The following is a 26,631-nucleotide window of genomic DNA, read 5'->3' on the forward strand; positions in this document are numbered from 1 at the left end:
CGACACACAGCACCAAACAATTGGTGGCGGCTAGTTCCAATCCAGCAAAAGGACCCGTGATGTCACATGTCTGCTGCGATCAAATCCGACGGAGAAACATTCACACGTGTTGCTGACGTCACAAGTGCTTTAGCTGGATGGGAACTAGCTGTTACAGTTGCATATTAACTGTTCATGATTATGTATAGTGAATGTGTGTTAGGTAAGGTAGTTGTTGCTATTAACTGTGTAATAGCCGTGTGCTATAACCTTGTATTATCAGCTATGGAGTGTGGGGGAGAATCCTGTGTTAGAAGGTGGGTGACTATCTTATTAAACTGCACAATTTTGTGATGTGTATATTTATAGTGTAAATATAAATCTATTAATGTATTAATAGATGGATGTGGGGTCTAGAGGGTGTGTGTAGCTGTGTATAGTGTTAGGGTGGAGGATATGAATACCTGTGTGTAGAGGGGGTGGGCAGAGGCCAAGTATATCTGTATATATATAGAGAGAGAAAGAGAGTTTAGATAAAATGCCCAGACAAATTAAAGTATTGCATGGAAAAGAAAGTGAGAATATCCACTGAAGAATGCAGTATGGCACTCACTGCCCAGTCTAGTAATGGCAGAACAAATTAAAACGTAACTTTTATTTAAAACTTAAAGGGACAGCGTAGTCAAAATTTAACTTTCATGATTAAGACAGGGCTTGCAATTTTAAACAACTTTCCAATTTACTTTGTGTTCCCTATCAATATCATTGTGCTCACTCCCGTGGAGTTATTTAGGAGCCAGCACTGATTGGCTTAAAGGGACACTGAACCCACATTTATTCTTTAATGATTCAGATAGATTAGGCAATTTTAAGCAACTTTCTAATTTAATCCTATTAACAATTTTTCTTTGTTCTTTTGCTATCTTTCTTTGAAAAAGAAGGCATCTAAGCTATTTTTTGGTTCAGCCCCCCTGGACAGCACTTGTTTATTGGTGTGTGAATTTATCACCAATCAGCAAGAACAACCCTGGTTGTTCACCAAAAATGGGCCGGCATCTTAACTTACATTCTTGCTTTTTAAATAAAGATACTAAGAAAATGAAGAAAATTTTATAATAGGAGTAAATTAGAAAATTTCTTAAAATTGCATACTCTATCCAAATCATGAAAGAAAAAATTGGGGTTCAGTGTCCCTTTAAATGCAAGTCTGTCAAAAGAACTGAGATAAGGGGGCAGTCTGCAGAGGCTTATATACAAGGTAATCACAGAGGTAAAATCTATATTATTATAATTGTTGGTTATGCAAAACTGGGGAATAGGTAATAACGGGATTATAAATCCTAACCTAAGTTACAATTACACCTAACACTACACTATCATTAAATTAATTAAATAAATTAATCCTATTTAAAACTAAATACCTGTAAAATAAACCCTAATATAGCTACAATATAACTAATAGTTACATTGTAGCTATTTTAGGATTTATATTTATTTTACAGGCAACTTTGTATTTATTTTAACTAGGTACAATAGTTATTAAATATTTATTGACTATTTAATAGCTACGTAGTTAAAATAATTACAAAATTACCTGTAAAATAAATCCTAACCTAAGTTACAATTAAACCTAACACTACACTATCATTAAATAAATTAAATAAATTAACTACAAGTACCTACAATGAAATACAATTAAATAAACTAAACTAAATTACAAAAAAATAAAAAAATTACAAGAATTTTAAACTAATTACACCTAATCTAAGACCCCCAATAAAATAACAAAGCCCCCCAAAATAAAAAAATGCCCTACCCTATACTAAATTACAAAAGTTAACAGCTCTATTACCTTACCAGCCCTTAAAAGGGCATGCCCCAAAGAAAACAGCTCTTTTGCCTGTAAAAAAAAACACAATACCACCCCCCAACATTACAACCCACCACCCACATACCCCTACTCTAACCCAAACCCCCCTTAAATAAACCTAACACTAAGCCCCTGAAGATCTCCCTACCTTGAGTCGTGTTCACCCAGCCGGGCCGAAGTCTTCATCCGATGGGGCAGAAGAGGACATCCAGACCGGCAGAAGTCTTCATCCAAGCGGGGCAAGAAGAGGTCTTCCATCCATCAGAAGTCTTCATCCAGACAGCATCTTCTATCTTCATCCATCCGGAGCGGAGCGGCAGCATCCTGAAGACATCCAACGCGGAGCATCCTCTTCTTTCTTGATGCGACAACTAAATGACTGTACCTTTAAGTGACGTCATCCAAGATGGCGTCCCTTGAATTCCGATTGGCTGATAGGATTCTATCAGCCAATCGGAATTAAGGTAGGAAAAATCTGATTGGCTGATTCAATCAGCCAATCAGATACAAGTTCAATCCGATTGGCTGATCCAATCAGCCAATCAGATTGAGCTTGCATTCTATTGGCTGTTCGGAACAGCCAATTGTAACTTAGGTTAGGATTTATTTTACAGGTAAATTTGTAATTATTTTAACTACGTAGCTATTAAATAGTCAATAACTATTTAATAACTATTGTACCTAGTTAAAATAAATACAAAGTTGCCTGTAAAATAAATATAAATCCTAACATAGCTACAATGTAACTATTAGTTATATTGTAGCTATATTAGGGTTTATTTTACAGGTAAGTATTTAGTTTTAAATAGGATTCATTTATTTAATTAATTTAATGATAGTGTAGTGTTAGGTGTAATTGTAACTTAGGTTAGGATTTATTTTACAGGTAAATTTGTATTTATTTTAGCTAGGTAGTTATTAAATAGTTATTAACTATTTAATAACTATTGTACCTAGTTAAAATAAATACAAAGTTGCCTGTAAAATAAATATAAATCCTAAAATAGCTACAATGTAACTATTAGTTATATTGTAGCTATATTAGGGTTTATTTTACAGGTAAGTATTTAGTTTTAAATAGGATTAATTTATTTAATTATAGTAAATTTATTTAGTTTTATTTAAATTATATTTAAGTTAGGGGGTGTTAGGGTTAGACCTAGGTTTAGGGGTTAATAACTTTATTATAGTAGTGGCGACGTTGGGGGCGGGAGATTAGGGGTTAATAATTGTAGGTAGGTGGCGGCGATGTTAGGGAGGGCAGATTAGGGGTTAATAAAATTTATTATAGTGTTTGTGAGGCGGGAGTGCGGCGGTTTAGGGGTTAATACATTTATTATAGTGGCGGCGATGTCCGGTCGGCAGATTAGGGGTTAATACTTGTAGTTAGGTTGCGGCAACGTTGTGGGGGCAGATTAGGGGTTAATAACTATAATGTAGGGGTCGGCGATGTTAGGGACAGCAGATTAGGGGTTAATAGCTATAATGTAGGTGGCGGCGATGTCCGGTCGGCAGATTAGGGGTTAATACTTGTAGTTAGATTGCGGCGACGTGGGGGGGGCAGATTAGGGGTTAATAACTATAATGTAGGGGTCGGCGATGTTAGGGACAGCAGATTAGGGGTTAATAGCTATAATGTAGGTGGCGGCGATGTCCGGTCGGCAGATTAGGGGTTAATACTTGTAGTTAGATTGCGGCGACGTTGGGGGGGGCAGATTAGGGGTTAATAACTATAATATAGGTGTCGGCGATGTTAGGGACAGCAGATTAGGGGTTAATAGCTATAATGTAGGTGGTGGCGATGTCCGGTCGGCAGATTAGGCGTTAAATAATTTTATGATAGTGTTTGCGATGTGGGGGGGCCTCGGTTTAGTGGTTTATAGGTAGTTTATGGGTGTTAGTGTACTTTAGCACTGTAGTTAAAAGCTTTATATTCCGGTGTTGGCCCATAAAGCTCTTAACTACTGACTTTATTCGGTAGATTCGGATGGCCGTGTATTACACTAGTATTTACACCTAATATACAGTACATATAATACTAGTCTAATACACAGCATATCCCACCTAAAACATAAAGAATTTCCGAATTTCTGAACCGAATAGAACCGAATTCAGCCGGATTTATTCGAATCCGAATAAATCCGAAACGAATTAATTAGAATCCGAATAAATCCGAAACGAATTCATACAAATTTTGCCGAATTCGAATCGATCCGAACCGAAATTCGAAAAGTCTGAATCGATCCGAACCGAAAACGAACCAAATTTTTTAGCCATGCACATATCTAATGTTAATAGTATTAGCTTATATTAGCTTATAATAAGGAATATATTATGAAGCTATTATGAAGATTAAAATATCAATATATATGAGGGTTTATAATTATCCTAAATAAGCTAACTCAAATTAAGTTCGGAATTCAAACCGAAAGGGGTAGAAGGTATTGAAGTTAAATATGAGTTCTGCTTCTTTTTTTAGATAGTAATGTATTTATATTTCCACCTCTTGCTCCTAAATGAAGTTTTTTTATACCCCAATACTTAAAATTCTTCATATTTCCTGAATGGATTTCTTTAAAATGAGAGTAATGATTGGTTTCTGTAGATTCATGTTCTATTTTAAGAATGTGTTCACGTATCCTATCTCGTAATATTCTGCTAGTTTGACCTAAATAAAATAAGTTACATGAACATTGAATACAGTATATTATAATTTTTATCAAAACATCTAATCAATTGGTTTATCCTAGTAACATAGCCAGTGTTAGGTGATTTTAATTCATTTTGGCACAGTAGGCATGTGCCTACAGGCGCACTGCAGTGAGGGGCGCCCTGCCTGTCTGTAGAAAGAGTTACGGACTGCATCTGCAATATTTTTTTTTTTAATTAAAATACACAGGCTCAGAGACAGTGCCATTAACGCCCGTTTTGCGGCGGGGTGGGTCCAAGGAAGGAGTAACCTGACTCCATTCAGACAGTGGTCTGCTCCTTGATGCACACAGCGCCACATTTGTTTTGTGGGGTTGGGGGTTGCACCCACGTCACCTGATGCCACGCTCAGCCTCAGAGTCAGAGTAGCGGGAAAGTGACTGACAAGAAGATTACTGACTTTGAGTGAGAGTAAAGGTTATACATGCTTCTTATGACTTATGTCTTTTCTAATAACAAGTAATTTATTGCACGCAGCATAATCTATTTTGAAAACTGTGTTTTGTTTGCAGTTGAGCCTCTTTGTATTTCACCCCTTCCGGTGGCTGAAAAGTTAATGTAGAGGGTACATACATACTGCTTGCAGGAGCCAGGCTGTAGGGTTGAACAAGTAGGCTGTGGTAAACTGCCTGTCTGTGCATTTGCTGAGCTGGATCTGCCCTAGATTGCTGTGGTCGAAGGTCAAAGCACTGACAAGAGCTCGGTGCTGGAGAGTGAGTCTGATCTATATGCTCCTGGTTATTGTCTTAGAGGTTCCTCGGGACTGGCGCTTAGTACAAGAAATAGCGGCACAAAATGACATTTCCCCTTGAGGTTCTGTCAGTCTGATCATCCTAACAATAAGATGTGTCATAGCCCTGTAAGCCAAGAGTATGGGGCCGATTTTTCATGCCCTGTGTGTACCTGTTTCTGCGCGAGCCTTCAGGCTCGCCGGAAACAGGAGTTAAGAAGTACCTCTGAGGCGGCGGACAGCAATCTGACCGATTGAATACGATCGGGTTGATTGACACCCCCTGCTAGCGGCCGATTGCCCGCAAATGTGCAGGGGGCAGCATTGCACAAGCATTTCACGAGAAATGCTTGTGCAATGATAAATGCAGACGGCGTATGCTGTCAGCATTTATCGATGTGCGGCGGACATGATCCGCTACAGCTCACACTATGATTAATTGGCCCCTATGTGTATAGCAAGCATTATATCTGTATATTTATATATATGTATACAGTATATACACATACTGTAAATATATATAAAAATATATATGAGCTGGATGTGCCTGACTGATGTCAACAAGACAAATAATATATAATGTGCATATATTGTAGTGAACAATGCTTCGTGCAAAAGGGCTAAAAAAATTATATGTAAATGTGGTTAGAACAAACTTATAAGATAAAAAAGCCTTCTAGTGAAGGACTATGCAAACATCAAAACATTGCGAAAACAAAAATGAACAAAATTAAAAAACCAAAAAGGGGGAAAAGATGCATTCAAGTCCTCCTTAGATACCGGGATATAACGATATAACACAGAAACAGAAAGATACTTTTATCATGGGACAATTACGGCTGCTGTCTCTTTCCCAGGCTCAATACGGCAAATGAGCAACGATCACTGTATCAAAGATAAAAACAGAAGAAGGCGCTGCAACGGTGAAGATCAAAATGGACAGGACATCTCCATACAATATGTACAGGGTACTCACAGAGTAGTAGGCACTAAAAAGTGCGAGTCACACCTCCTGAACACTTTCGAGCTGTTCAGAAAGATCACAAAGGCAAAAACTACTCCGTCCTCCTTCAAGGGTAGGTCTGTGATTCAAGCAGGTAGTCGGCAGTGCCCAGCTGATAGATCCTTGCGTTTCACACAAACCAATGTGCCCCACAAGCTTCCACAGTGGGGACTGTTAGGGGTTAATGTTGACCTGACTAGCGCCATCTTGTTCTTGGCATCCATCTTGTAATGATTAATCTTTATTATAATGGGTTATTCTGTAGTGAGAAATATATGCTTGTTATTTTACTCTGCAAAGCTAGCTAACCTTGTAGATGTCCCTGGCACTAGGCCCGGAGGGTACTATCTCTATAAGATGTTCAAACGACCTTGTTGTTCTCCAAGATGCACTGCATATTATGACTATAGAATATTGTTTAGAGCTAGTGAATTTCCAGAACAACACTGTGTATAACTGTGTAAAATGACGCGGTCATAACGTGTCATCAAGTTAACCCTATCTGCTGTTACTGTAGCCTATAAGACATGCGTTGTATCTTTCAATAAACAGAATAGTTTTAGATCATTGCTGCGTGGTCTGAGTCTGTTCTAAGGATATCCTTATCAGATAATCTACATCTGCTCTAGGTGGTACAGTGGGCCCGAGGCTTAGGCCTGACCTGACACTCCCCCCATGAAACCAACACCTTACAGTTTCTGGTGTCAGCTCGTGGGATTCGCAGTTGGTAAGTAGATGAGTGGTTTTTTTACTCTACTTTCCCTCTGTGAATCTGAACCTAAATTTAGTTGGTTTTATTTTTTGTAATATGTGTTGGGAATATATGATAAAGGGTTAAAAGGGATTCCTGCAGTAAAGAAAGAAGCAGGGTTTGTGCGAAGGTTTGAGTCCTGTCGGCACTTGTGATAATCCCTCTAGACAGGTTAATAGTCCTGTGCTAGTTTAAGACAGATATTGTAGTTCTGTCTGATTGAAGCGCGCAAGATAAAAGTTGGCATGCACTTGAAGTTGCCATCGCTTTGTGATAAGTGGGTTTGAGTCCCACTTGTGTTGAAGTTGTCCATATCCATTCCTATAATAGAGTTTTGTTACCTACCTGGATCTGACGTTTGATATTTGATGCTTTGCTTTGCTTATTGCTATTTAATTGCTATAAAATTGTATGTGCTGTGCTTAGAACATATTAATTGACTGTGCATTTTTAGCATTGCTGCTCTTATTTGCATGTAAAATATTGATAATAAATGCGTGTTCGAAAAGGAGAATGTTATTGCATTTTTAATGTCTACAAAGGGGTTAACAGAAGTATTTCAGAAGCAGAGAGACATCCACTCGAGAAAGGGAGCGGGATCATAAAAAAACCTGTCAGTAAGCACTGCTGTGTAGATTCAAAGAAAAAACTCTGTGTTAAAGAATGTTGAGGGCAAAGAAGGGGGGGCACACACACAGATCACATAGTCAGAGAACAGAAAAAAAAACTGTTACAGCAGCTCCGTTTGTAAAACTCTTTCTCTCTTTGGCCTAGATTTGGAGTTTGGCGGTAGATGGGCTGTTAACGCTCCGCGGGCTTTTTTCTGGCCGCACCATAAATTTAACTCTGGTATCGAGAGTTCAAACAAATGCTGCGTTAGGCTCCAAAAAAGGAGCGTAGAGCATTTTTACCGCAAATGCAACTCTCGATACCAGAGTTGCTTACGGACGCGGCCAGCCTCAAAAACGTGCTCGTGCACGATATCCCCATAGGAAACAATGGGACTGTTTGAGCTGAAAAAAAACCTAACACCTGCAAAAAAGCAGCGTTCAGCTCCTAACGCAGCCCCATTGTTTCCTATGGGGAAACACTTCCTACGTCTGCACCTAACACTCTAACATGTACCCCGAGTCTAAACACCCCTAACCTTACACTTATTAACCCCTAATCTGCCGCTCCCGCTATCGCTGACCCCTGCATATTTTTTTTAACCCCTAATCTGCCGCTCCGTAAACCGCCGCAACCTACGTTATCCCTATGTACCCCTAATCTGCTGCCCTAACATCGCCGACCCCTATATTATATTTATTAACCCCTAATCTGCCCCCCACAACGTCGCCGACACCTGCCTACACTTATTAACCCCTAATCTGCCGAGCGGACCTGAGAGCTACTATAATAAAGTTATTAACCCCTAATCCGCCTCACTAACCCTATCATAAATAGTATTAACCCCTAATCTGCCCTCCCTAACATCGCCGACACCTACCTTCAATTATTAACCCCTAATCTGACGACCGGAGCTCATCGCTACTATAATAAATGGATTAACCTCTAAAGCTAAGTCTAACCCTAACACTAACACCCCCCTAACTTAAATATAATTTACATCTAACGAAATTAATTAACTCTTATTAAATAACTTATTCCTATTTAAAGCTAAATACTTACCTGTAAAATAAATCCTAATATAGCTACAATATAAATTATAATTATATTATAGCTATTTTAGGATTAATATTTATTTTACAGGCAACTTTGTAATTATTTTAACCAGATACAATAGCTATTAAATAGTTAAGAACTATTTAATAGTTACCTAGTTAAAATAATAACAAATTTACCTGTAAAATAAATCCTAACCTAAGATATAATTAAACCTAACACTACCCTATCAATAAATTAATTAAATAAACTACCTACAATTACCTACAATTAACCTAACACTACACTATCAATAAATTAATTAAACACAATTCCTACAAATAAATACAATTAAATAAACTAGCTAAAGTACAAAAAATAAAAAAGAACTAAGTTACAAAAAATAAAAAAATATTTACAAACATCAGAAAATTATTACAACAATTTTAAACTAATTACACCTACTCTAAGCCCCCTAATAAAATAACAAAGACCCCCAAAATAAAAAATTCCCTACCCTATTCTAAATTTAAAAAGTTAAAAGCTCTTTTACCTTACCAGCCCTGAACAGGGCCCTTTGCGGGGCATGCCCCAAGAATTTCAGCTCTTTTGCCTGTAAAAAAAACACATACAATACCCCCCCAACATTACAACCCACCACCCACATACCCCTAATCTAACCCAAACCCCCCTTAAATAAACCTAACACTAAGCCCCTGAAGATCTTCCTACCTTGTCTTCACCATCCAGGTATCACCGATCCGTCCTGGCTCCAACATCTTCATCCAACCCAAGCGGGGGTTGGCGATCCATCATCCGGTGGCTGAAGAGGTCCAGAAGAGGCTCCAAAGTCTTCCTCCTATCCGGCAAGAAGAGGACATCCGGACCGGCAAACATCTTCTCCAAGCGGCATCTTCGATCTTCTTGCATCCGGTGCGGAGCGGGTCCATCTTGAAGCAGGCAACGCGGATCCATCCTCTTCTTCCGTTGTCTCCCGACGAATGACGGTTCCTTTAAGGGACGTCATCCAAGATGGCGTCCCTTGAATTCCGATTGGCTGATAGGATTCTATCAGCCAATCGGAATTAAGGTAGGAATATTCTGATTGGCTGATGGAATCAGCCAATCAGAATCAAGTTCAATCCGATTGGCTGTTCCGATCAGCCAATAGAATGCGAGCTCAATCTGATTGGCTGATTGGATCAAGATGGACCCGCTCCGCACCGGATGCAAGAAGATCGAAGATGCCGCTTGGAGAAGATGTTTGCCGGTCCGGATGTCCTCTTCTTGCCGGATAGGAGGAAGACTTTGGAGCCTCTTCTGGACCTCTTCAGCCACCGGATGATGGATCGCCAACCCCCGCTTGGGTTGGATGAAGATGTTGGAGCCAGGACGGATCGGTGATACCTGGATGGTGAAGACAAGGTAGGAAGATCTTCAGGGGCTTAGTGTTAGGTTTATTTAAGGGGGGTTTGGGTTAGATTAGGGGTATGTGGGTGGTGGGTTGTAATGTTGGGGGGGGGTATTGTATGTGTTTTTTTTTACAGGCAAAAGAGCTGAAATTCTTGGGGCATGCCCCGCAAAGGGCCCTGTTCAGGGCTGGTAAGGTAAAAGAGCTTTTAACTTTTTTAATTTAGAATAGGGTAGGGAATTTTTTATTTTGGGGGTCTTTGTTATTTTATTAGGGGGCTTAGAGTAGGTGTAATTAGTTTAAAATTGTTGTAATAATTTTCTGATGTTTGTAAATATTTTTTTATTTTTTGTAACTTAGTTCTTTTTTATTTTTTGTACTTTAGCTAGTTTATTTAATTGTATTTATTTGTAGGAATTGTGTTTAATTAATTTATTGATAGTGTAGTGTTAGGTTAATTGTAGGTAATTGTAGGTAGTTTATTTAATTAATTTATTGATAGGGTAGTGTTAGGTTTAATTATATCTTAGGTTAGGATTTATTTTACAGGTAAATTTGTTATTATTTTAACTAGGTAACTATTAAATAGTTCTTAACTATTTAATAGCTATTGTACCTGGTTAAAATAATTACAAAGTTGCCTGTAAAATAAATATTAATCCCAAAATAGCTATAATATAATTATAATTTATATTGTAGCTATATTAGGATTTATTTTACAGGTAAGTATTTAGCTTTAAATAGGAATAAGTTATTTAATAAGAGTTAATTAATTTCGTTAGATGTAAATTATATTTAAGTTAGGGGGGTGTTAGTGTTAGGGTTAGACTTAGCTTTAGGGGTTAATCCATTTATTATAGTAGCGATGAGCTCCGGTCGTCAGATTAGGGGTTAATAATTGAAGGTAGGTGTCGGCGATGTTAGGGAGGGCAGATTAGGGGTTAATACTATTTATGATAGGGTTAGTGAGGCGGATTAGGGGTTAATAACTTTATTATAGTAGTGCTCAGGTCCGCTCGGCAGATTAGGGGTTAATAAGTGTAGGCAGGTATCGGCGACGTTGAGGGGGGCAGATTAGGGGTTAATAAATATAATATAGGGTCGGCGGTGTTAGGGGCAGCAGATTAGGGGTACATAAGGATAACGTAGGTGGCGGCGCTTTGCGGTCGGGAGATTAGGGGTTAATTATTGTAAGTAGCTGGCGGCGACGTTGTGGGGGGCATGTTAGGGGTTAATAAATGTAATACAGGGGTCGGCGGGGTTAGGGGCAGCAGATTAGGGATACATAAGTATAACGTAGGTGGCGGTCGGCAGATTAGGGGTTAAAAATTTTAAATCGAGTGGCGGCGATGTGGGGGGACCTCGGTTTAGGGGTACATAGGTAGTTTATGGGTGTTAGTGTACTTTAGGGTACAGTAGTTAAGAGCTTTATGAACCGGCGTTAGCCCAGAAAGCTCTTAACTCCTGCTATTTTCCGGCGGCTGGAGTTTTGTCGTTAGAGCTCTAACGCTCACTTCAGAAACGACTCTAAATACCAGCGTTAGAAAGATCCCATTGAAAAGATAGGATACGCAATTGACGTAAGGGGATCTGCGGTATGGAAAAGTCACGGCTGAAAAGTGAGCGTTAGACCCTTTAATCACTGACTCCAAATACCGGCGGTAGCCTAAAACCAGCGTTAGGAGCCTCTAACGCTGGTTTTCACGGCTAACGCCAAACTCCAAATCTAGGCCTTTGTTTGCAGTAATGAAAAGGAAATTTTGTATATTTTGATGTGTCATGTGTGCTGTGTTTGTTATCACGTGTAGAAGAGTTGCTTAGATCAAACAAATTAAAAAAAAAAGCAGAGGATGTTTTATCCTGTTTGAAATGTGTTTTTCTCAATTTGTGGGGAAATGGCCATTCTTTGCAAATTCAGACACTTTCAAATACATTTTAAATTTGGTGGAAAGTTAATCTTGTTGTATCTTGATATGTCTTTGGTATGTTATGAAATATTTGTTTTCCGGAGAAGGAAAGAAAAAAAATGGAGTGAATCTGGTATGCGACATGAGATGAGCTTGTGTGTGTGTGTATTGCTGTAAAAATTACTTTGGTGCTGTATGCTAATTATTTAAGCTAGTTTATTAGCTAAGAAATCAGACGTTGTAATGAGGTATTTGAAGTTTGATTGTTATAGCTTTATAACTGTATTTTAAAGTCAACAGCATGTTTTAAGTATGTGTGTTATTAATAGCAGTTTTAGTTTTAAGTGATAATTGTTGTACGCAAATAAAAAAAATTGTCCACCTGTTGCGGCATATACATATATCGTTTTTTGCAAGTGAACTAATTAAGGGAGTTGTGAATGTGCGGATGATTGAGGACCTTTGGTCATGTTCGGGTAAATGAAAAAGATTAACATTGTATTTGCAAGATCTGTGCACGGCGTTAGTAGAAAAGATAAAATATGGTTATAGGCTATATATCATCAAATTTATCTAAAAGTATTTGGGTCCGTTTCTGTTGCAAGTAAATTAATTCAGTAGAAATTTTAATATACATGGGTGTTACGTGATAAATGGTTAGTCCTTAAAGTGACAATACACTGTAATATAGTTTTGATATTAAGGTATTGTCAATGGCTTGTTATACAAGCTGAATAGTATTTATGAGTTTGTGTATATTAAGTAGCTAGTTTTGTGCTTTCAAGACACAGTTATTGCAATGGGTTGAATCTCAGGTAATAAGTATATTTTATTATGTTATATTTGTCTGTAAAACCGAAGCTTAGGGTTTAGACAGAGCAATGGAAAATTGTCATTTTATTATTTAAAGGACCAGTTCACTCATGTGAAAGGAGTTCATGAGTAGCAATAGCACTGTATTAGCAGTTTGCAAAATATATTTTTTTAGACCTTTCTTTGTATTATTCTTTTTAAATCTGCCGTTTAGATGGCAGATATTTATGCAGTGTAACTTAATTCTCTCTCTAATGCAAGCTGAACTGATAAATTGTCTACAATCTTGGTGTTGCGATCTGTGAGACTAATGGGGGGGAAAAAAGGAGGAGAGAAAATATTTAAATGAATGAACATCAGTATACATTTTTATTATAAGTGAGGCCAATGGATCATTTGGAACAATTTAAAGGGGAAATTTTATTATTATTCTTTTGTAGAAAGCTCATTTTTTTGTTATATACATTTGTTATATTTGGCTAGAGAGCTGCAATGGTGAATATCAAATTATAAACAAAGTTAGATCAAATAATTGTGTTGTTATTCAAATTTTGGTTATGTAAAAGTATAGACTGGATTCTAGAGCTTTTCACAAATTATTTGTGCCATACCTGATTTATTTAACAGTGGATTTGCATGGTGCATGCGGGCAGGAGCTATATAGAACAGTGGCTGTACCATGGTTATCTGATCTTTCCTAAAATAGGATACTTAGGTGTTTGTGTGTTCCTTTGTAAATTTATGGTTAGGGATTTTATTTGTAAATATGCAACTGGAGTTTATTGAGCATCTGCAGTGATTGTATCATTAGTATGATCTTATAGTATTGTGCATAGTAGAATTTGCAAACCAGGGTATAGCTGGTTCTTTTAGGATTTTAATTATTTGTAGTGTTTTGCGAGTGCTGTGTTTCAGTGAATGTCAGTATATGTGTTGAATTTCAGGTTAATTGTGGTTGTTTAAAGTTTGTGTCGGCTGTTAATGTTTTGTTTTGTGGAATGGACAAGTGGTTTTAACTGTTTTCTAAGAGATTGTTATGTTTTTCTCTTTTGTGACTGCGTGTGGAAGCGTGCTGTATGAATGGCATATTGAATAGTGAGGTGTATTTGATTTTGCTTGCTATTGAGAATAGTATTCTGCATGCATGAGTGGAGTGCATGATTTGTCTTTTAGTTTTGTGTTATCTTGTGTTTGCGTGCCACATGGGATGTTTCACGCAAACAAGGGGGAAATCTTGATGAGTATCTTTATGTGAGATGGGTGTTTATTATTTTAAGTAAGAAAGTGAACCTATTTTGTTCTTAACACAATATTTGTATTTGTAGGATGAGATCATGTTGCTGTATCCAGAGATTAAAGACACTAACTGAATTATTTTTGAGTTTTCCATATTTAGGTAAAATTTGTACAGACAAAATTGCATAAGTGCACTCTTCAAAAGATTGAAGATTGAATACAAGTAAACCTTTAAAGAGAGAAAAAATGAAGACAAAACCAAAATTTATGCTTCAGCAGACACATCAGATCCCCAGCGCTCACCACTTCCACGTCTTCTCCGGCAGCGTGTCTTCAGCGAGTGCACACGTCATCAGCCTGCTTCCAAGTGAGGGTGTCGTAAGACAGCGTCGTCGTTAGGACGCCAAACAAAAGGCAAACAGGAATTCAGTAAGTCTATCGCAACTCCTCCCCAGGAAAAGCACAGTGACTCTTGTAGTAAAAGTAGAAAAGTCTTTTCTGGCGTAATTCGTTTTTTGACTCATTAATATGATTAGTTGGATTGTCCAGTGCCGAACTGACACTAGGCAAGACCACATCATCGCCAGAGTCCGGATCAGAGGTTTCTACCTCATAGTCGGTTTCAGCAAAGTGTACTTTTTTGCTTTCTTTAGCAATATCTTTGCTTTGATTAAATTTCTGAAACTTACGACTATGATGTCTAGACCCCTGTCTAGAGATATTCCACCTATAAACTTTCTCAGAATCATAATCCCTTTTGTCTCTAGATAGTTTTTGTTTTTTAAATTCCCACAAATCTTTGGTGAATTTGGCCATATTAGCTTCAAACCTATTATCATAGGGAACAAAATTAATATCAGATTGAAATTTAAGTAAATCCTGCTGTACCAATTTAATCTGTGCAACAAGGTCTAGCCTAAGTTGTTTTTTATATTCCACCAAAAGATCTATGAGAGCAAAAGAACAAACATCCAATACATGATTCCATTTGTTAATAAAATCAGAGTCCGTTACAGAAAAAGAAGGGAATTTTCTGATCCTCAATCCTCTCGGTATCCTTGCTTGTTTTTTGTAAAGTAAAAAAGTTTTTATATCAAGATCAAGTTTGATGTCCTTGCGTCTTAACTCATCAATATGAAAAAAGAGGTCATCTAGAGTGTTAGTGTTGTCATCAAATATATCATCGACCCCTTCCTCATATGTGTGTAAGGTAGCTTCCAAGTCCCGTAAAACAAAGCTGTTAGCAGCTTCTGACATGATGGCAATGTGTGTATGATTTTGCTACTACCAAAAGTCCATAAAGCAACAGAGTCAAAAGAGTAAATTACGGCACAACAGGCAATTAAAATCTTCAGCACCGCACAGTATAACGCTTACATTCAGCCTTACGTGAGTGAGGGCAGCAACGGATCAACGAGCAAACCACAGCAGACACATCAGATCCCCAGCGCTCACCACTTCCACGTCTTCTCCGGCAGCGTGTCTTCAGCGAGTGCACACGTCATCAGCCTGCTTCCAAGTGAGGGTGTCGTAAGACAGCGTCGTCGTTAGGACGCCAAACAAAAGGCAAACAGGAATTCAGTAAGTCTATCGCAACTCCTCCCCAGGAAAAGCACAGTGACTCTTGTAGTAAAAGTAGAAAAGTCTTTATTGGTAGTAGAGCGTAAATAAAAACAGGGATGTGAGATACAACTCACAAATTCAAAATTGGTGTTCCAGTATTGCAAGACACGGCAAACATGTTTCGTGTGGGGCCTCCACACTTGTTCACTGCTGTTAATTGCAAGCACTGGATACACCTTTAAAGTTTTGTATCTTTTGGTAATTTACTATATAGGCAGGGTTAAGTATCAATGTTTGTGTATCTTTTGGTAATTTACTATATAGGCAGGGTTAAGTACACACATGTTTACAATTTTTGGTGATTGATTGCCCTTTAAAGGTGTATCCAGTGCTTGCAATTAACAGCAGTGAACAAGTGTGGAGGCCCCACACGAAACATGTTTGCCGTGTCTTGCAATACTGGAACACCAATTTTGAATTTGTGAGTTGTATCTCACATCCCTGTTTTTATTTACGCTCTACTACCAATAAAGACTTTTCTACTTTTACTACAAGAGTCACTGTGCTTTTCCTGGGGAGGAGTTGCGATAGACTTACTGAATTCCAAAATTTATGCTTACCTGATAAATTTCTTTCTCTTGTGGTGTATCCAGTCCACGGGTTCATCCATTACTTGTGGGATATTCTCCTTCCCAACAGGAAGCTGCAAGAGGACACCCAGAGCAGAGCTGTCTATATAGCTCCTCCCCTAACCCCCACCTCCAGTCATTCAACCGAAGACAAGTAAGAAAAAGGAGAAACTATAGGGTGCAGTGGTGACTGTAGTTTAAAAAATAAAAACACTTGCCTTAAAGTGACAGGGCGGGCCGTGGACTGGATACACCACAAGAGAAAGAAATTTATCAGGTAAGCATAAATTTTGTTTTCTCTTGTAAGGTGTATCCAGTCCACGGGTTCATCCATTACTTGTGGGATACCAATACCAAAGCTTTAGGACACGGATGAAGGGAGGGACAAGGCAGGCACTTAAACGGAAGGCACCACTGCCTGTAAGACCTTTCTCCCAAAAATAGCCTCCGAGGAAGCAAAAGTATCAAATTTGTAGAATTTAGTAAAAATATGAAGCGAAGACCAAGTTGCCGCCTTACAAATCTGTTCAACAGAGGCCTCATGTTTAAAAGCCCATGTGGAAGCTACTGCTCTAGTAGAATGAGCTGTAATTCTTTCAGGAGGCTGCTGGCCAGCAGTCTCATAAGCTAAACGGATTATGCTTCTCAGCCAAAAAGAAAGAGAAGTTGCCGAAGCCTTTTGGCCTCTCCTCTTTCCAGAGTAGACAACAAACAATGCAGATGTTTGACGAAAATCCTTAGTAGCTTAAAAAAAATAAAACTTTAAAGCACAAACCACGTCAAGATTGTGTAACAGACGTTCCTTCTTTGAAGAAGGATTAGGACACAGTGACGGAACAACAATTTCCTGATTGATATTCCTATTAGATACTACCTTAGGAAGAAACCCAGGTTTGGTACGCAAAACTACCTTATCTGCATGGAAGATCAGATAAGGGGAAGCACACTGTAAGGCAGATAACTCTGAAACTCTTCGAGCCGAAGAGATAGCTACTAAAAACAGAACTTTCCAAGATAAAAGCTTGATATCTATGGAATGCAAGGGTTCAAACGGAACCCCTTGAAGAACTTTAAGAACTAAATTTAAACTCCATGGCGGAGCAACAGGTTTAAACACAGGCCTGATTCTAACCAAAGCATGACAAAACGCCTGAACGTCTGGAACATCAGCCAGACGCTTGTGCAAAAGAATAGACAGAGCAGAAATCTGTCCCTTTAAGGAACTAGCCGATAATCCCTTTTCCAATCCTTCTTGGAGAAAAGATATTATCCTAGGAATCCTGACCTTACTCTACGAGTAACCCTTGGATTCACACCAATGAAGATATTTACACCATATCTTATGATAGATTTTCCTGGTGACAGGCTTTCGAGCCTGAATCAAGGTATCAATGACCGACTCGGAGAAACCACGTTTTGATAAAATCAAGCGTTCAATCTCCAAGCAGTCAGACGCAGAGAAACTAGATTTGGATGTTTGAATGGACCTTGGAGTAGAAGGTCCTGCCTCAGCGACAGAGTCCATGGTGGAAAGGATGACATGTCCACCAGATCTGCATACCAAGTCCTGCGTGGCCACGCAGGTGCTATCAAAATCACCGAAGCTCTCTCCTGCTTGATCTTGGCAATCAGACGAGGGAGGAGAGGAAATGGTGGAAACACATAAGCCAGGCTGAAGGACCAGGGCACTGCTAGAGCATCTATCAGCGTTGCCTGGGGATCCCTTGACCTGGACCCGTAACGAGGAAGCTTGGCGTTCTGACGAGACGCCATCAGATCCATTTCTGGTTTGCCCCATAGTTGAATCAGCTGGGCAAATACCTCCGGATGGAGCTCCCACTCCCCGGATGAAAAGTCTGCCAACTTAGAAAGTCCGCCTCCCAGTTCTCTACTCCTGGGATATGGATAGCTGAGAGATGGCAAGAGTGAACCTCTGCCCATAGAATTATCTTGGAAACCTCCATTATTGCCAGTGAACTTCTTGTTCCCCCCTGATGGTTGATATAGGCTACAGTCGTGATATTGTCCGACTGAAAACTGATTAATCTGACCGCAGCTAGCTGAGGCCAAGCCTGAAGAGCATTGGATATCGCTCTTAGCTCCAGAATGTTTATCAGAAGGAGGGCCTCCTCCTGAGTCCATGAACCCTGAGCCTTCAGGGAATTCCAGACTGCGCCCCAGCCCAGAAGGCTGGCATCTGTCGTCACTATAGTCCACTCTGGCCTGCGGAAACTCATACCCCTGGACAGATGGACCTGAGATAACCACCAGAGAAGAGAATCCCTGGTCTCTTGATCCAGATTTAACAGAGGAGACAAATCTGTGTAGTCCCCGTCCCACTGATTGAGCATGCAAAGTTGCAGTGGTCTGAGATGTAGGCGGGCAAACAGAACTATGTCCATTGCCGCTACCATCAGGCCGATCATTTCCATACACTGAGTTACTGACGGCCAAGAAGTGGAATGAAGAACACGGCAAGAATTTAGAAGCTTTGATATCCTGACCTCTGTCAAAAAAAATTTCATTTCTACCGAATCTATCAGAGTTCCAAGGAAGGAAACTCTTGTGAGGGGGGAGAGTGAACTCTTTTCTCTGTTCACCTTCCACCTGTGAGACCTCAGTAAGGCCAGAACAATGTCCGTATGGGACTTGGCGATTTGAGAAGTCGACACCTGGATCAGGATGTCGTCGAGGTAAGGAGCCACCGCTATGCCCCGTGGTGTTAGAATCTCCAGTAGAGACCCTAGAACCTTCGTAAAGATTCTTGGCGCCGTGGCTAATCCGAAGAGAAGAGCCACAAACTGGTAATGCCTGTCTAGGAAGGCGAACCTGAGGAACTGATGATGATCTCTGTGAATCGGAATGTGGAGATAAGCATCCTTTAAGTCCACGGTAGTCATATATTGACCCTCCTGGATCATAGGGAGGATGGTTCGGATTGTCTCCATCTTGAAAGATGGGACCCTGAGAAATTTGTTTAGGATCTTGAGATCCAAGATTGGTCTGAACGTTCCCTCTTTTTTGGGAACTATAAACAGGTTTGAATAAAAACCCTGCCCCTGTTCCTCCCTTGGAACTGGGTGGATCACTCCCCTTTGGAGATGAACCTTTGAATTCCAGAAGATATCCCTTGGAAACAATCTCTAGTGCCCAGGGATCCTGGACGTCTCTTGCCCAAGCCTGAGCGAAGAGAGAAAGTCTGCCCCCTACTAGATCCGGTCCCGGATCGGGGGCTACTCCTTCATGCTGTCTTAGAGGCAGCAGCAGGTTTTTTGGCCTGCTTCCCTTTGTTCCAAGCCTGGTTAGGTCTCCAGACTGGTTTGGACTGGGCGGAATTTCCCTCTTGTTTTGTATTAGAGGAAGCTGAAGCTGCGCCACTCTTGAAGTTTCGAAAGGAACGAAAATTATTCTGTTTGGTCCTTAACTTATTGGACCTATCCTGAGGAAGGGCGTGACCTTTTCCTCTACTAATATCAGAAATGATCTCCTTCAGACCAGGCCCGAATAGGGTCTGTCCCTTGAAGGGGATGTTAAGAAGCTTAGACTTTGAAGTAACGTCTGCTGACCATGATTTAAGCCATAGCGCCCTACGCGCCAGAATGGCAAAACCTGAATTCTTAGCCGTTAGTTTGGTTAAATGAAAATCGGCATCAGAGATAAAGGAATTAGCTAACTTAAGAGCTTTAATCCTGTCTAAAATCTCATCTAACAGGGTCTCCACCTGTAGAGCCTCCTCAAGAGACTCGAACCAAAAAGCTGCTGCAGCAGTGACTGGGGCAATGCATGCAAGAGGCTGGAGAATAAAACCTTGATGAATAAAACATTTCTTAAGGAGACCCTCCAAGTTTTTATCCATAGGATCTAGAAAAGCACAACTGTCCTCGACAGGGATAGTTGTACGCTTAGCTAGGGTAGAGACTGCTCCCTCCACCTTAGGGACCATCTGCCACGAGTCCCGTGTGGCGGCATCTATGGGAAACATCTTTTTAAAAGCAGGAGGGGGAGAGAACGGCACACCTGGTCTATTCCATTCCTTAGTAATAATTTCCGAAAACCTCTTAGGGACTGGAAAACATCAGTGTAAACAGGTACTGCAAAGTATTTGTCCATTTTACACAATTTCTCTGGAACTACAACAGGTTCAGAGTCAGACTGAAGCAACGCCTTCCCTGAATCTGCAATGTCACCCACAGATAGAAGCTCTCCTGCCTCGGCTTCTGAGTATTGTGAGGGTATATCGGACACAGGTATTAAAGCGTCAGAAAGCTCTGTATTTGTTCTAGCCCCAGAGCTGTCTCACTTTCCTTGTAACCCTGGCAGTTTGGACAATACCTCTGAGAGGGTAGCATTTATAACTGCCGCCATGTCCTGTAAGGTAAAATAATTAGACGCGCTAGATGTACTTGGCGTCACTTGAGCGGGAGTTATAGGTTCTGACACATGGGGAGACCTAGATGGCATAATCTCCCTTTTTTCAGTCGGAGAATCCCCTGGAGATAAATCTTTAAGCGCCATAATATGGTCTTTATAGTTTATAGAAATTTCAGTACATTTGGTACACATTCTAAGAGGGGGTTCCACAATGGCTTCCAAACATATTGAACAAGGAGTTTCCTCTATGTCAGACATGTTTAACAGACTAGTAATGAGACAAGCAAGCTTGGAAAACACTTTAATAAATGTGAAACAGCAATTAAATAAAAACGTTACTGTGCCTTTAAGAGAAAAAAACTAGCCCTTAAACTGCAAAACAGTGTAAAAATATAGTGAAGTCTTTGAAATGTTTACAGTGTGTGTAAGGGACTAAAGCAACATTGCACCCACTTGCAAATGGATGATTAACCCCTTAGGCTCCAAAACGGATCTAAAAAACGTCAAGCACCGTTAAAATACAGTTAAGCACCTTGCCACAGCTCTGTTGAGGCTCCTACCTGCCCTCAAATACGATTTAGGGAAAAAATAAACCCTCCATAGTGGTCCTCAGATGCCAGAGGACTACTCTAGGGAAGCTAGATGTCTCAGTCTGAAGGAAACTGCGCATCTAGAGCGCGAAAATAGGCCCCTCCCACCATGTACTGGATGCCAGAGGGGCCTTAAGAAAATACTCCTAGGAGTATCTGACTAGCCATGTGGAAACTAGGCCCCAAATAAAGACATCTCCCTCAGAGAAAAAACGTCCTATTTATGAAACCTGTAAACGTTTTGTCTCTAAGTAATATGAGTATTAACATGAGTATTACCCTGTTTTGTAGGCATGATCCCAGTCATTGTTAAATCACTGCATCTAGCTTACCTCAAATACATAAGGCTCTGTCAGCATTTTCTAGAACTTATCATCTCTCTAGAAATAAAGTTACTGAACATACCTCAAAGCAGGTAATCTGCAGGCCGTTCCCCCAACTGAAGTTTTCCCATACTCTTCAGTTATGTGTGAGAACAGCAATGGACCTTAGTTACAAACCGCTAAGATCATCAACCTCCAGGCAAAATTCTTCTTCTAATTTCTGCCTGAGAGAAAAACAGTACAACGCCGGTACCGTTTAAAAATAACAAACTCTTGATTGAAGGTAAAACTACACTAAGTCACCACATATCTCTTGATACTTCCTATCTTGTCGAGAGTTGCAAGAGAATGACTGGGGGTCGGGGTTAGGGGAGGAGCTATATAGACAGCTCTGCTGTGGGTGTCCTCTTGCAGCTTCCTGTTGGGAAGGAGAATATCCCACAAGTAATGGATGAACCCGTGGACTGAATACACCTTACAAGAGAAAGACCTTTTGTCAAGCTTGTTTTAACCACCCTACTGCAGTAAAAGTTGCTGAAATATCTTTGGATCCATTCTTTGCATTGCATGCTGGTACCAGCCCCAGAACTGGACTCTGGGTAATCCATGACTGTTTCCTCTGATGTGTGTCGTCAGAACATAAAGACTATCCTTCTCTGGACTGTGCCTTGCCGGTTGATATTGAGAACCTGTTATGCTGTTACAGGGTCAACCAATTAAATTAGGGGAGTATTGTTTTAACTCGTTTACTTATATTTCTTGTTTTGTATGCTCTTGTATTGGCGTTATTTTCTGTTGATCATATTAGTTATAAGAAATCATATAGTTTTGTCTACAGAAAAGCATGCCTTATTGGTATTAGTGCACATTGTGGTTATGTACTTAACAAAGTAACCCTTTAGATAAGCGTAACTTTAAACCTTGCAGTAGTGTAACCTATTGATTGGCCCACTGAGTATAGAAAATATGTTTGTACCTTTATAGTATAAAGAAAATGCTGCAATATATCAGAATATTTTAGACCCTTCACCCTATGGAACGCAATGAGGATATGTCTCAGCTAGAAGTTTGCATTAATTATACTGAGAAATATTTATTTAGGGAGTAGCATAATTATAGTTTATGAAAGCAAGTGTATTTTTACCTTTTATTAATTGGTATGGTATCTGCAATTTGAATTTTGTAGTTCCAGAGGTTTGTCAATGAAAGGAATTATTTTTCCATAAAGATGTGTTTACCTTTAAGAGATTTTGTAGTTTTAAATAATGTTATGATTGTATTCTTTCCTCATACAGGAGTGTGAGAAAATTTAGGTTGCATAAAATAATTAGTAAACTAGTAGTGTTTATATCAGATGAGATTGTTGACTATTAGGATCATAGTTGGAGAATTATAAACATTATAGATAGTAGCTGTGCAGAATAAAGCAACACTAGGTTCTTTTATTTTTAGTAGTTCAAAGTGACAGTGTAAAGAGATTCATTTTTTAAGAAAATATTTTTATTGACTGTTTTATTTTTTTCATTTTTGCTACAGGGCAGGCCTTAGCATAAGTTTTAACATAGCCATTCAGCCTCTTGATGAAGTCTAGCAGTTTTCACTTGCTTAGTATTCATGAAGTATCATTTAAATTGTATAGAAAAGCTGTGAATTATTCTCTGTAAAAGTATCAATGTATTTAGTTTGTATTATATATCCACAATGTTTTTTTTTGGTTCTAAATGACATAGGATGAGTTAAGCTAAAGGAATTGTGATGCTTACAAAAAAAGATGAAAGAAGTTTTATTTGGACATAATTGTGATTGTATTGGGGTGTGTACTCATCTTGTGCTGTTTCTGTTTCCTTCTCAGACTCCTTCTGACTCTAGTGTCTGCTTGCTATGGGGATCCACTGGCTACCTTGACTACCCCATGAACAAACCATCAGATTTCCAGCATCTCCCTGTGGAAGAACACTGGATAAGCACCCCTACTGCAAATGAACTGTATTAAAGCAAAGTGTCTGAGGAAGGTGGAGCGCTCTAAGAGGACAAAGACTGTTCTTAAAGTGATCAGAGGCCACCTAGAGACATTTGTGCTGTTCCCATGTCATGCTTCCCTGTGGAGAGTGTACAGAGTAAAGAACTGTTGGACATATTGGGGGGGTGGTGCTAGCAATGCAGGTGGAGAAATAAAAGATGCAGCGTTGTTTGGGGGTAGATAGGGGGCTGGTTGGGTCTTTGTGCAGATAGACCTGTAGTTTTGGGGATGCTGGAAGGTAGACGGAGCGTATTGGAGAGGCCGCACCTATGTGTAGTGACAAATTGTGCCCTATTGGCCTCAAAATTATACCACGATATGTGAATATTTTTTTCTATAGTATTTCTCACATAGAGCCCTGTTACCGTAGTATTAGGCTCATACTGTTGTTAAAGGCTTTCCTCATTTTCTGCGCCTGTCTATTTTTATGTTATTCTGTTAGAATAAAAGGGTGGTATGTTAGGGGTTAATGTTGACCTGACTAGCGCCATCTTGTTCTTGGCATCCATCTTGTAATGATTAATCTTTATTATAATGGGTTATTCTGTAGTGAGAAATATATGCTTGTTATTTTACTCTGCAAAGCTAGCTAACCTTGTAGATAGGGATGCACCGAAATTTCGGCCGCAGAAAATTTCGGCCGAAAATAGCATTTTTTGTTATTTCGGTTTTTGGTTTTTTTGCCTTTTATTTTCGGCAAAATTATTGTGTAGCATATTTTAAATTTGATGCCAGCCTAGAGCTGCTGTTTGAGTTCATTACTTGACTTACTGTTTTGCATATAATAATAGTTTTCTAGGACTATACTTTATTTTGATAATTGGTAACAAAACAAAAACGGTTAAATCTTATTCTGTTACACAGAACTAAATAAAGAATAATACTAGCGATGCACCAAAATTTGGGCCGCCGAAAATGTGCAATTCCAATTTCGGCCCAAAGAGGACCAAAATGGCTAAAAATGTACAGCCCTCCCCTGTTCTATTGAGTTACATGTCTATCCTTAGCATAAGGTGAGCAGCACAGCACTGGCATGGTACACAGAGCACACGCATAAGTACCATGACATGATGATATTTGAAACCAGCAGAGAAGGAAACCAAAGTTCTGAATAGTGAATACAAATATCAAAGGAGGATAAGTAACATGTTTATAAACACTTGATATTATCAGACATAGCCCTAAGCACACAAAGTGAATATCTTTAAGCCTTATATACAGTGCTCATACATCAACCTCTTGTGCGTAGACATTCTATTCACCTGAGGCAAATATGCGTGCACACTTTATAAGCATAAGCCCCAAGCTCGCACACAGTTGGTACAAATTAGCACCCACCAGACAGTGTATACAAAAAAGCACAGTAACTTTCTATAACCACCTTGCACGTAAGGTTGTAGCTAAGTCCAGTGGTCCTGGTGATAGGTGACAGGCAGACTCCATTTGGGGCTCCGGACATATAATCTGACGGGTCAGTGTGAGACCCGCACCAGGAACTAGGCGGAGATATGATGAGAGACGATAAGGTGCAGCCACGCTCATCGCACGGATAACTACACCCAAAAACAAAACACATGTCCACCTCTTATTGTTGTCTGGCTATAACCACGCTCTCTCTTATAGAGCTATAGTTTCACTGCAGATTGCGCCCTACTGTACAAGTGACCATGTCCATTTGTTGGAGCTTTCCCGCCTACAAGCTCTCTCAGCTACACACACACACTGTAGTTAAAAAAGAAAAAAACTATTTCGGTTTCGTTTCGGTTTTCGGCCAGGATCATCCTGAATTTTCGGTATCGGTTTCGGTCCAGAATTTTCATTTCGGTGCATCCCTACTTGTAGATGTCCCTGGCACTAGGCCCGGAGGGTACTATCTCTATAAGATGTTCAAACGACCTTGTTGTTCTCTAAGATGCACTGCTTATTATGACTATAGAATATTGTTTAGAGCTAGTGAATTTCCAGAACAACACTGTGTATAACTGTGTAAAATGACGCTGTCATAACGTGTCATCAAGTTAACCCTATCTGCTGTTACTGTAGCCTATAAGACATGCATTGTATCTTTCAATGAACAGAAAAGTTTTAGATCATTGCTGCGTGGTCTGAGTCTGTTCTAAGGATATCCTTATCAGATAATCTACATCTGCTCTAGGTGGTACAGTGGGCCCGAGACTTAGGCCTGACCTGACACTCCCCCCATGAAACCAACACCTTACAGGGACGAATTGGAAATTTGAGCTCCAAATTAAAGTGTGCTGACAAATTCTATATATAATTAAAAGACAAGTTAAAACGTATCACAACGCGTTTCTCAGTCTATAATGGACTGTTTCAACAGGTGAATATACATGAAAGGTCAGTACAGCTTATAAAAAAACTAAATGTGAAAGGCGCTACACCTATTTGCACATTCAAAAAAGCTGAATTAGAAAGGTGATAGGCTGACAGATTGAATTAGCATATACTCCATTGATAAGTGAAATAAAACACGTTTAACGTGTGTACCCGGGGTCAGTATTGGCCTATAAATAGAGAAAATGTATATACAAATACCAATAGGAAAAAAGTATACATTAGAAAAAATAATCATCAGAAAAACTCCTAATAAAAATCTCGAACTGCTAAAATGTAAATTTACATAATAAGCTACCAAGTAGCAATATTGCAATATTATTTCTAAGTGGCCCATTCACAGATATGATACATCTGTAGCGATTTATAGTGTTAGTAGCGTATATGCTTATATGAAAGGTGTAGGCAAATCCCTTAAAAAAAATGTAAATCTACAAATATGCAAAATATAATATGCAGCACATATGGGTTGCCGACATCATATCTACAATATAAGATGCAATTTTGCCCGGAGCAGGGAATGGATATACAATGTAAGCACAGATTTAAAAACGACAGATAAAAAAAGTAAACCCAATGTACTATAGACAATGATCGTAACTAATAGAACAAGTGTTGATGTTGGATCAGTCTATTTTATCTATAAATAGAAATGTAAAACCCAAAAAAGATCTTACAATAAACAAATGGATCCATATAGATAGAATTATAATCAACTAAACATGTG

The 26,631-nt window shown here is 39.3% G+C and overlaps 1 long non-coding RNA gene across 2 annotated transcripts; it reads left to right on the plus strand.

Annotated features, from left to right (window-relative positions):
- The first annotated feature begins 144 nt into the window (after positions 1 to 144).
- LOC128666772 (uncharacterized) lies at positions 145 to 25,642 on the plus strand. 2 transcript variants are annotated; one of them, XR_008403267.1, is made up of 2 exons: positions 145 to 296; positions 23,382 to 25,642. It is a non-coding gene; the product is annotated as an uncharacterized LOC128666772 (long non-coding RNA). The 2 variants fall into 2 exon arrangements; XR_008403268.1 differs by lacking the exon at positions 145 to 296 and adding an exon at positions 15,511 to 15,634.
- The last annotated feature ends 989 nt before the right edge of the window (positions 25,643 to 26,631 follow it).

Source organism: Bombina bombina, chromosome 7, assembly GCF_027579735.1.
Source record: "Bombina bombina isolate aBomBom1 chromosome 7, aBomBom1.pri, whole genome shotgun sequence".
Taxonomy (NCBI): Eukaryota; Metazoa; Chordata; class Amphibia; order Anura; family Bombinatoridae; genus Bombina; species Bombina bombina.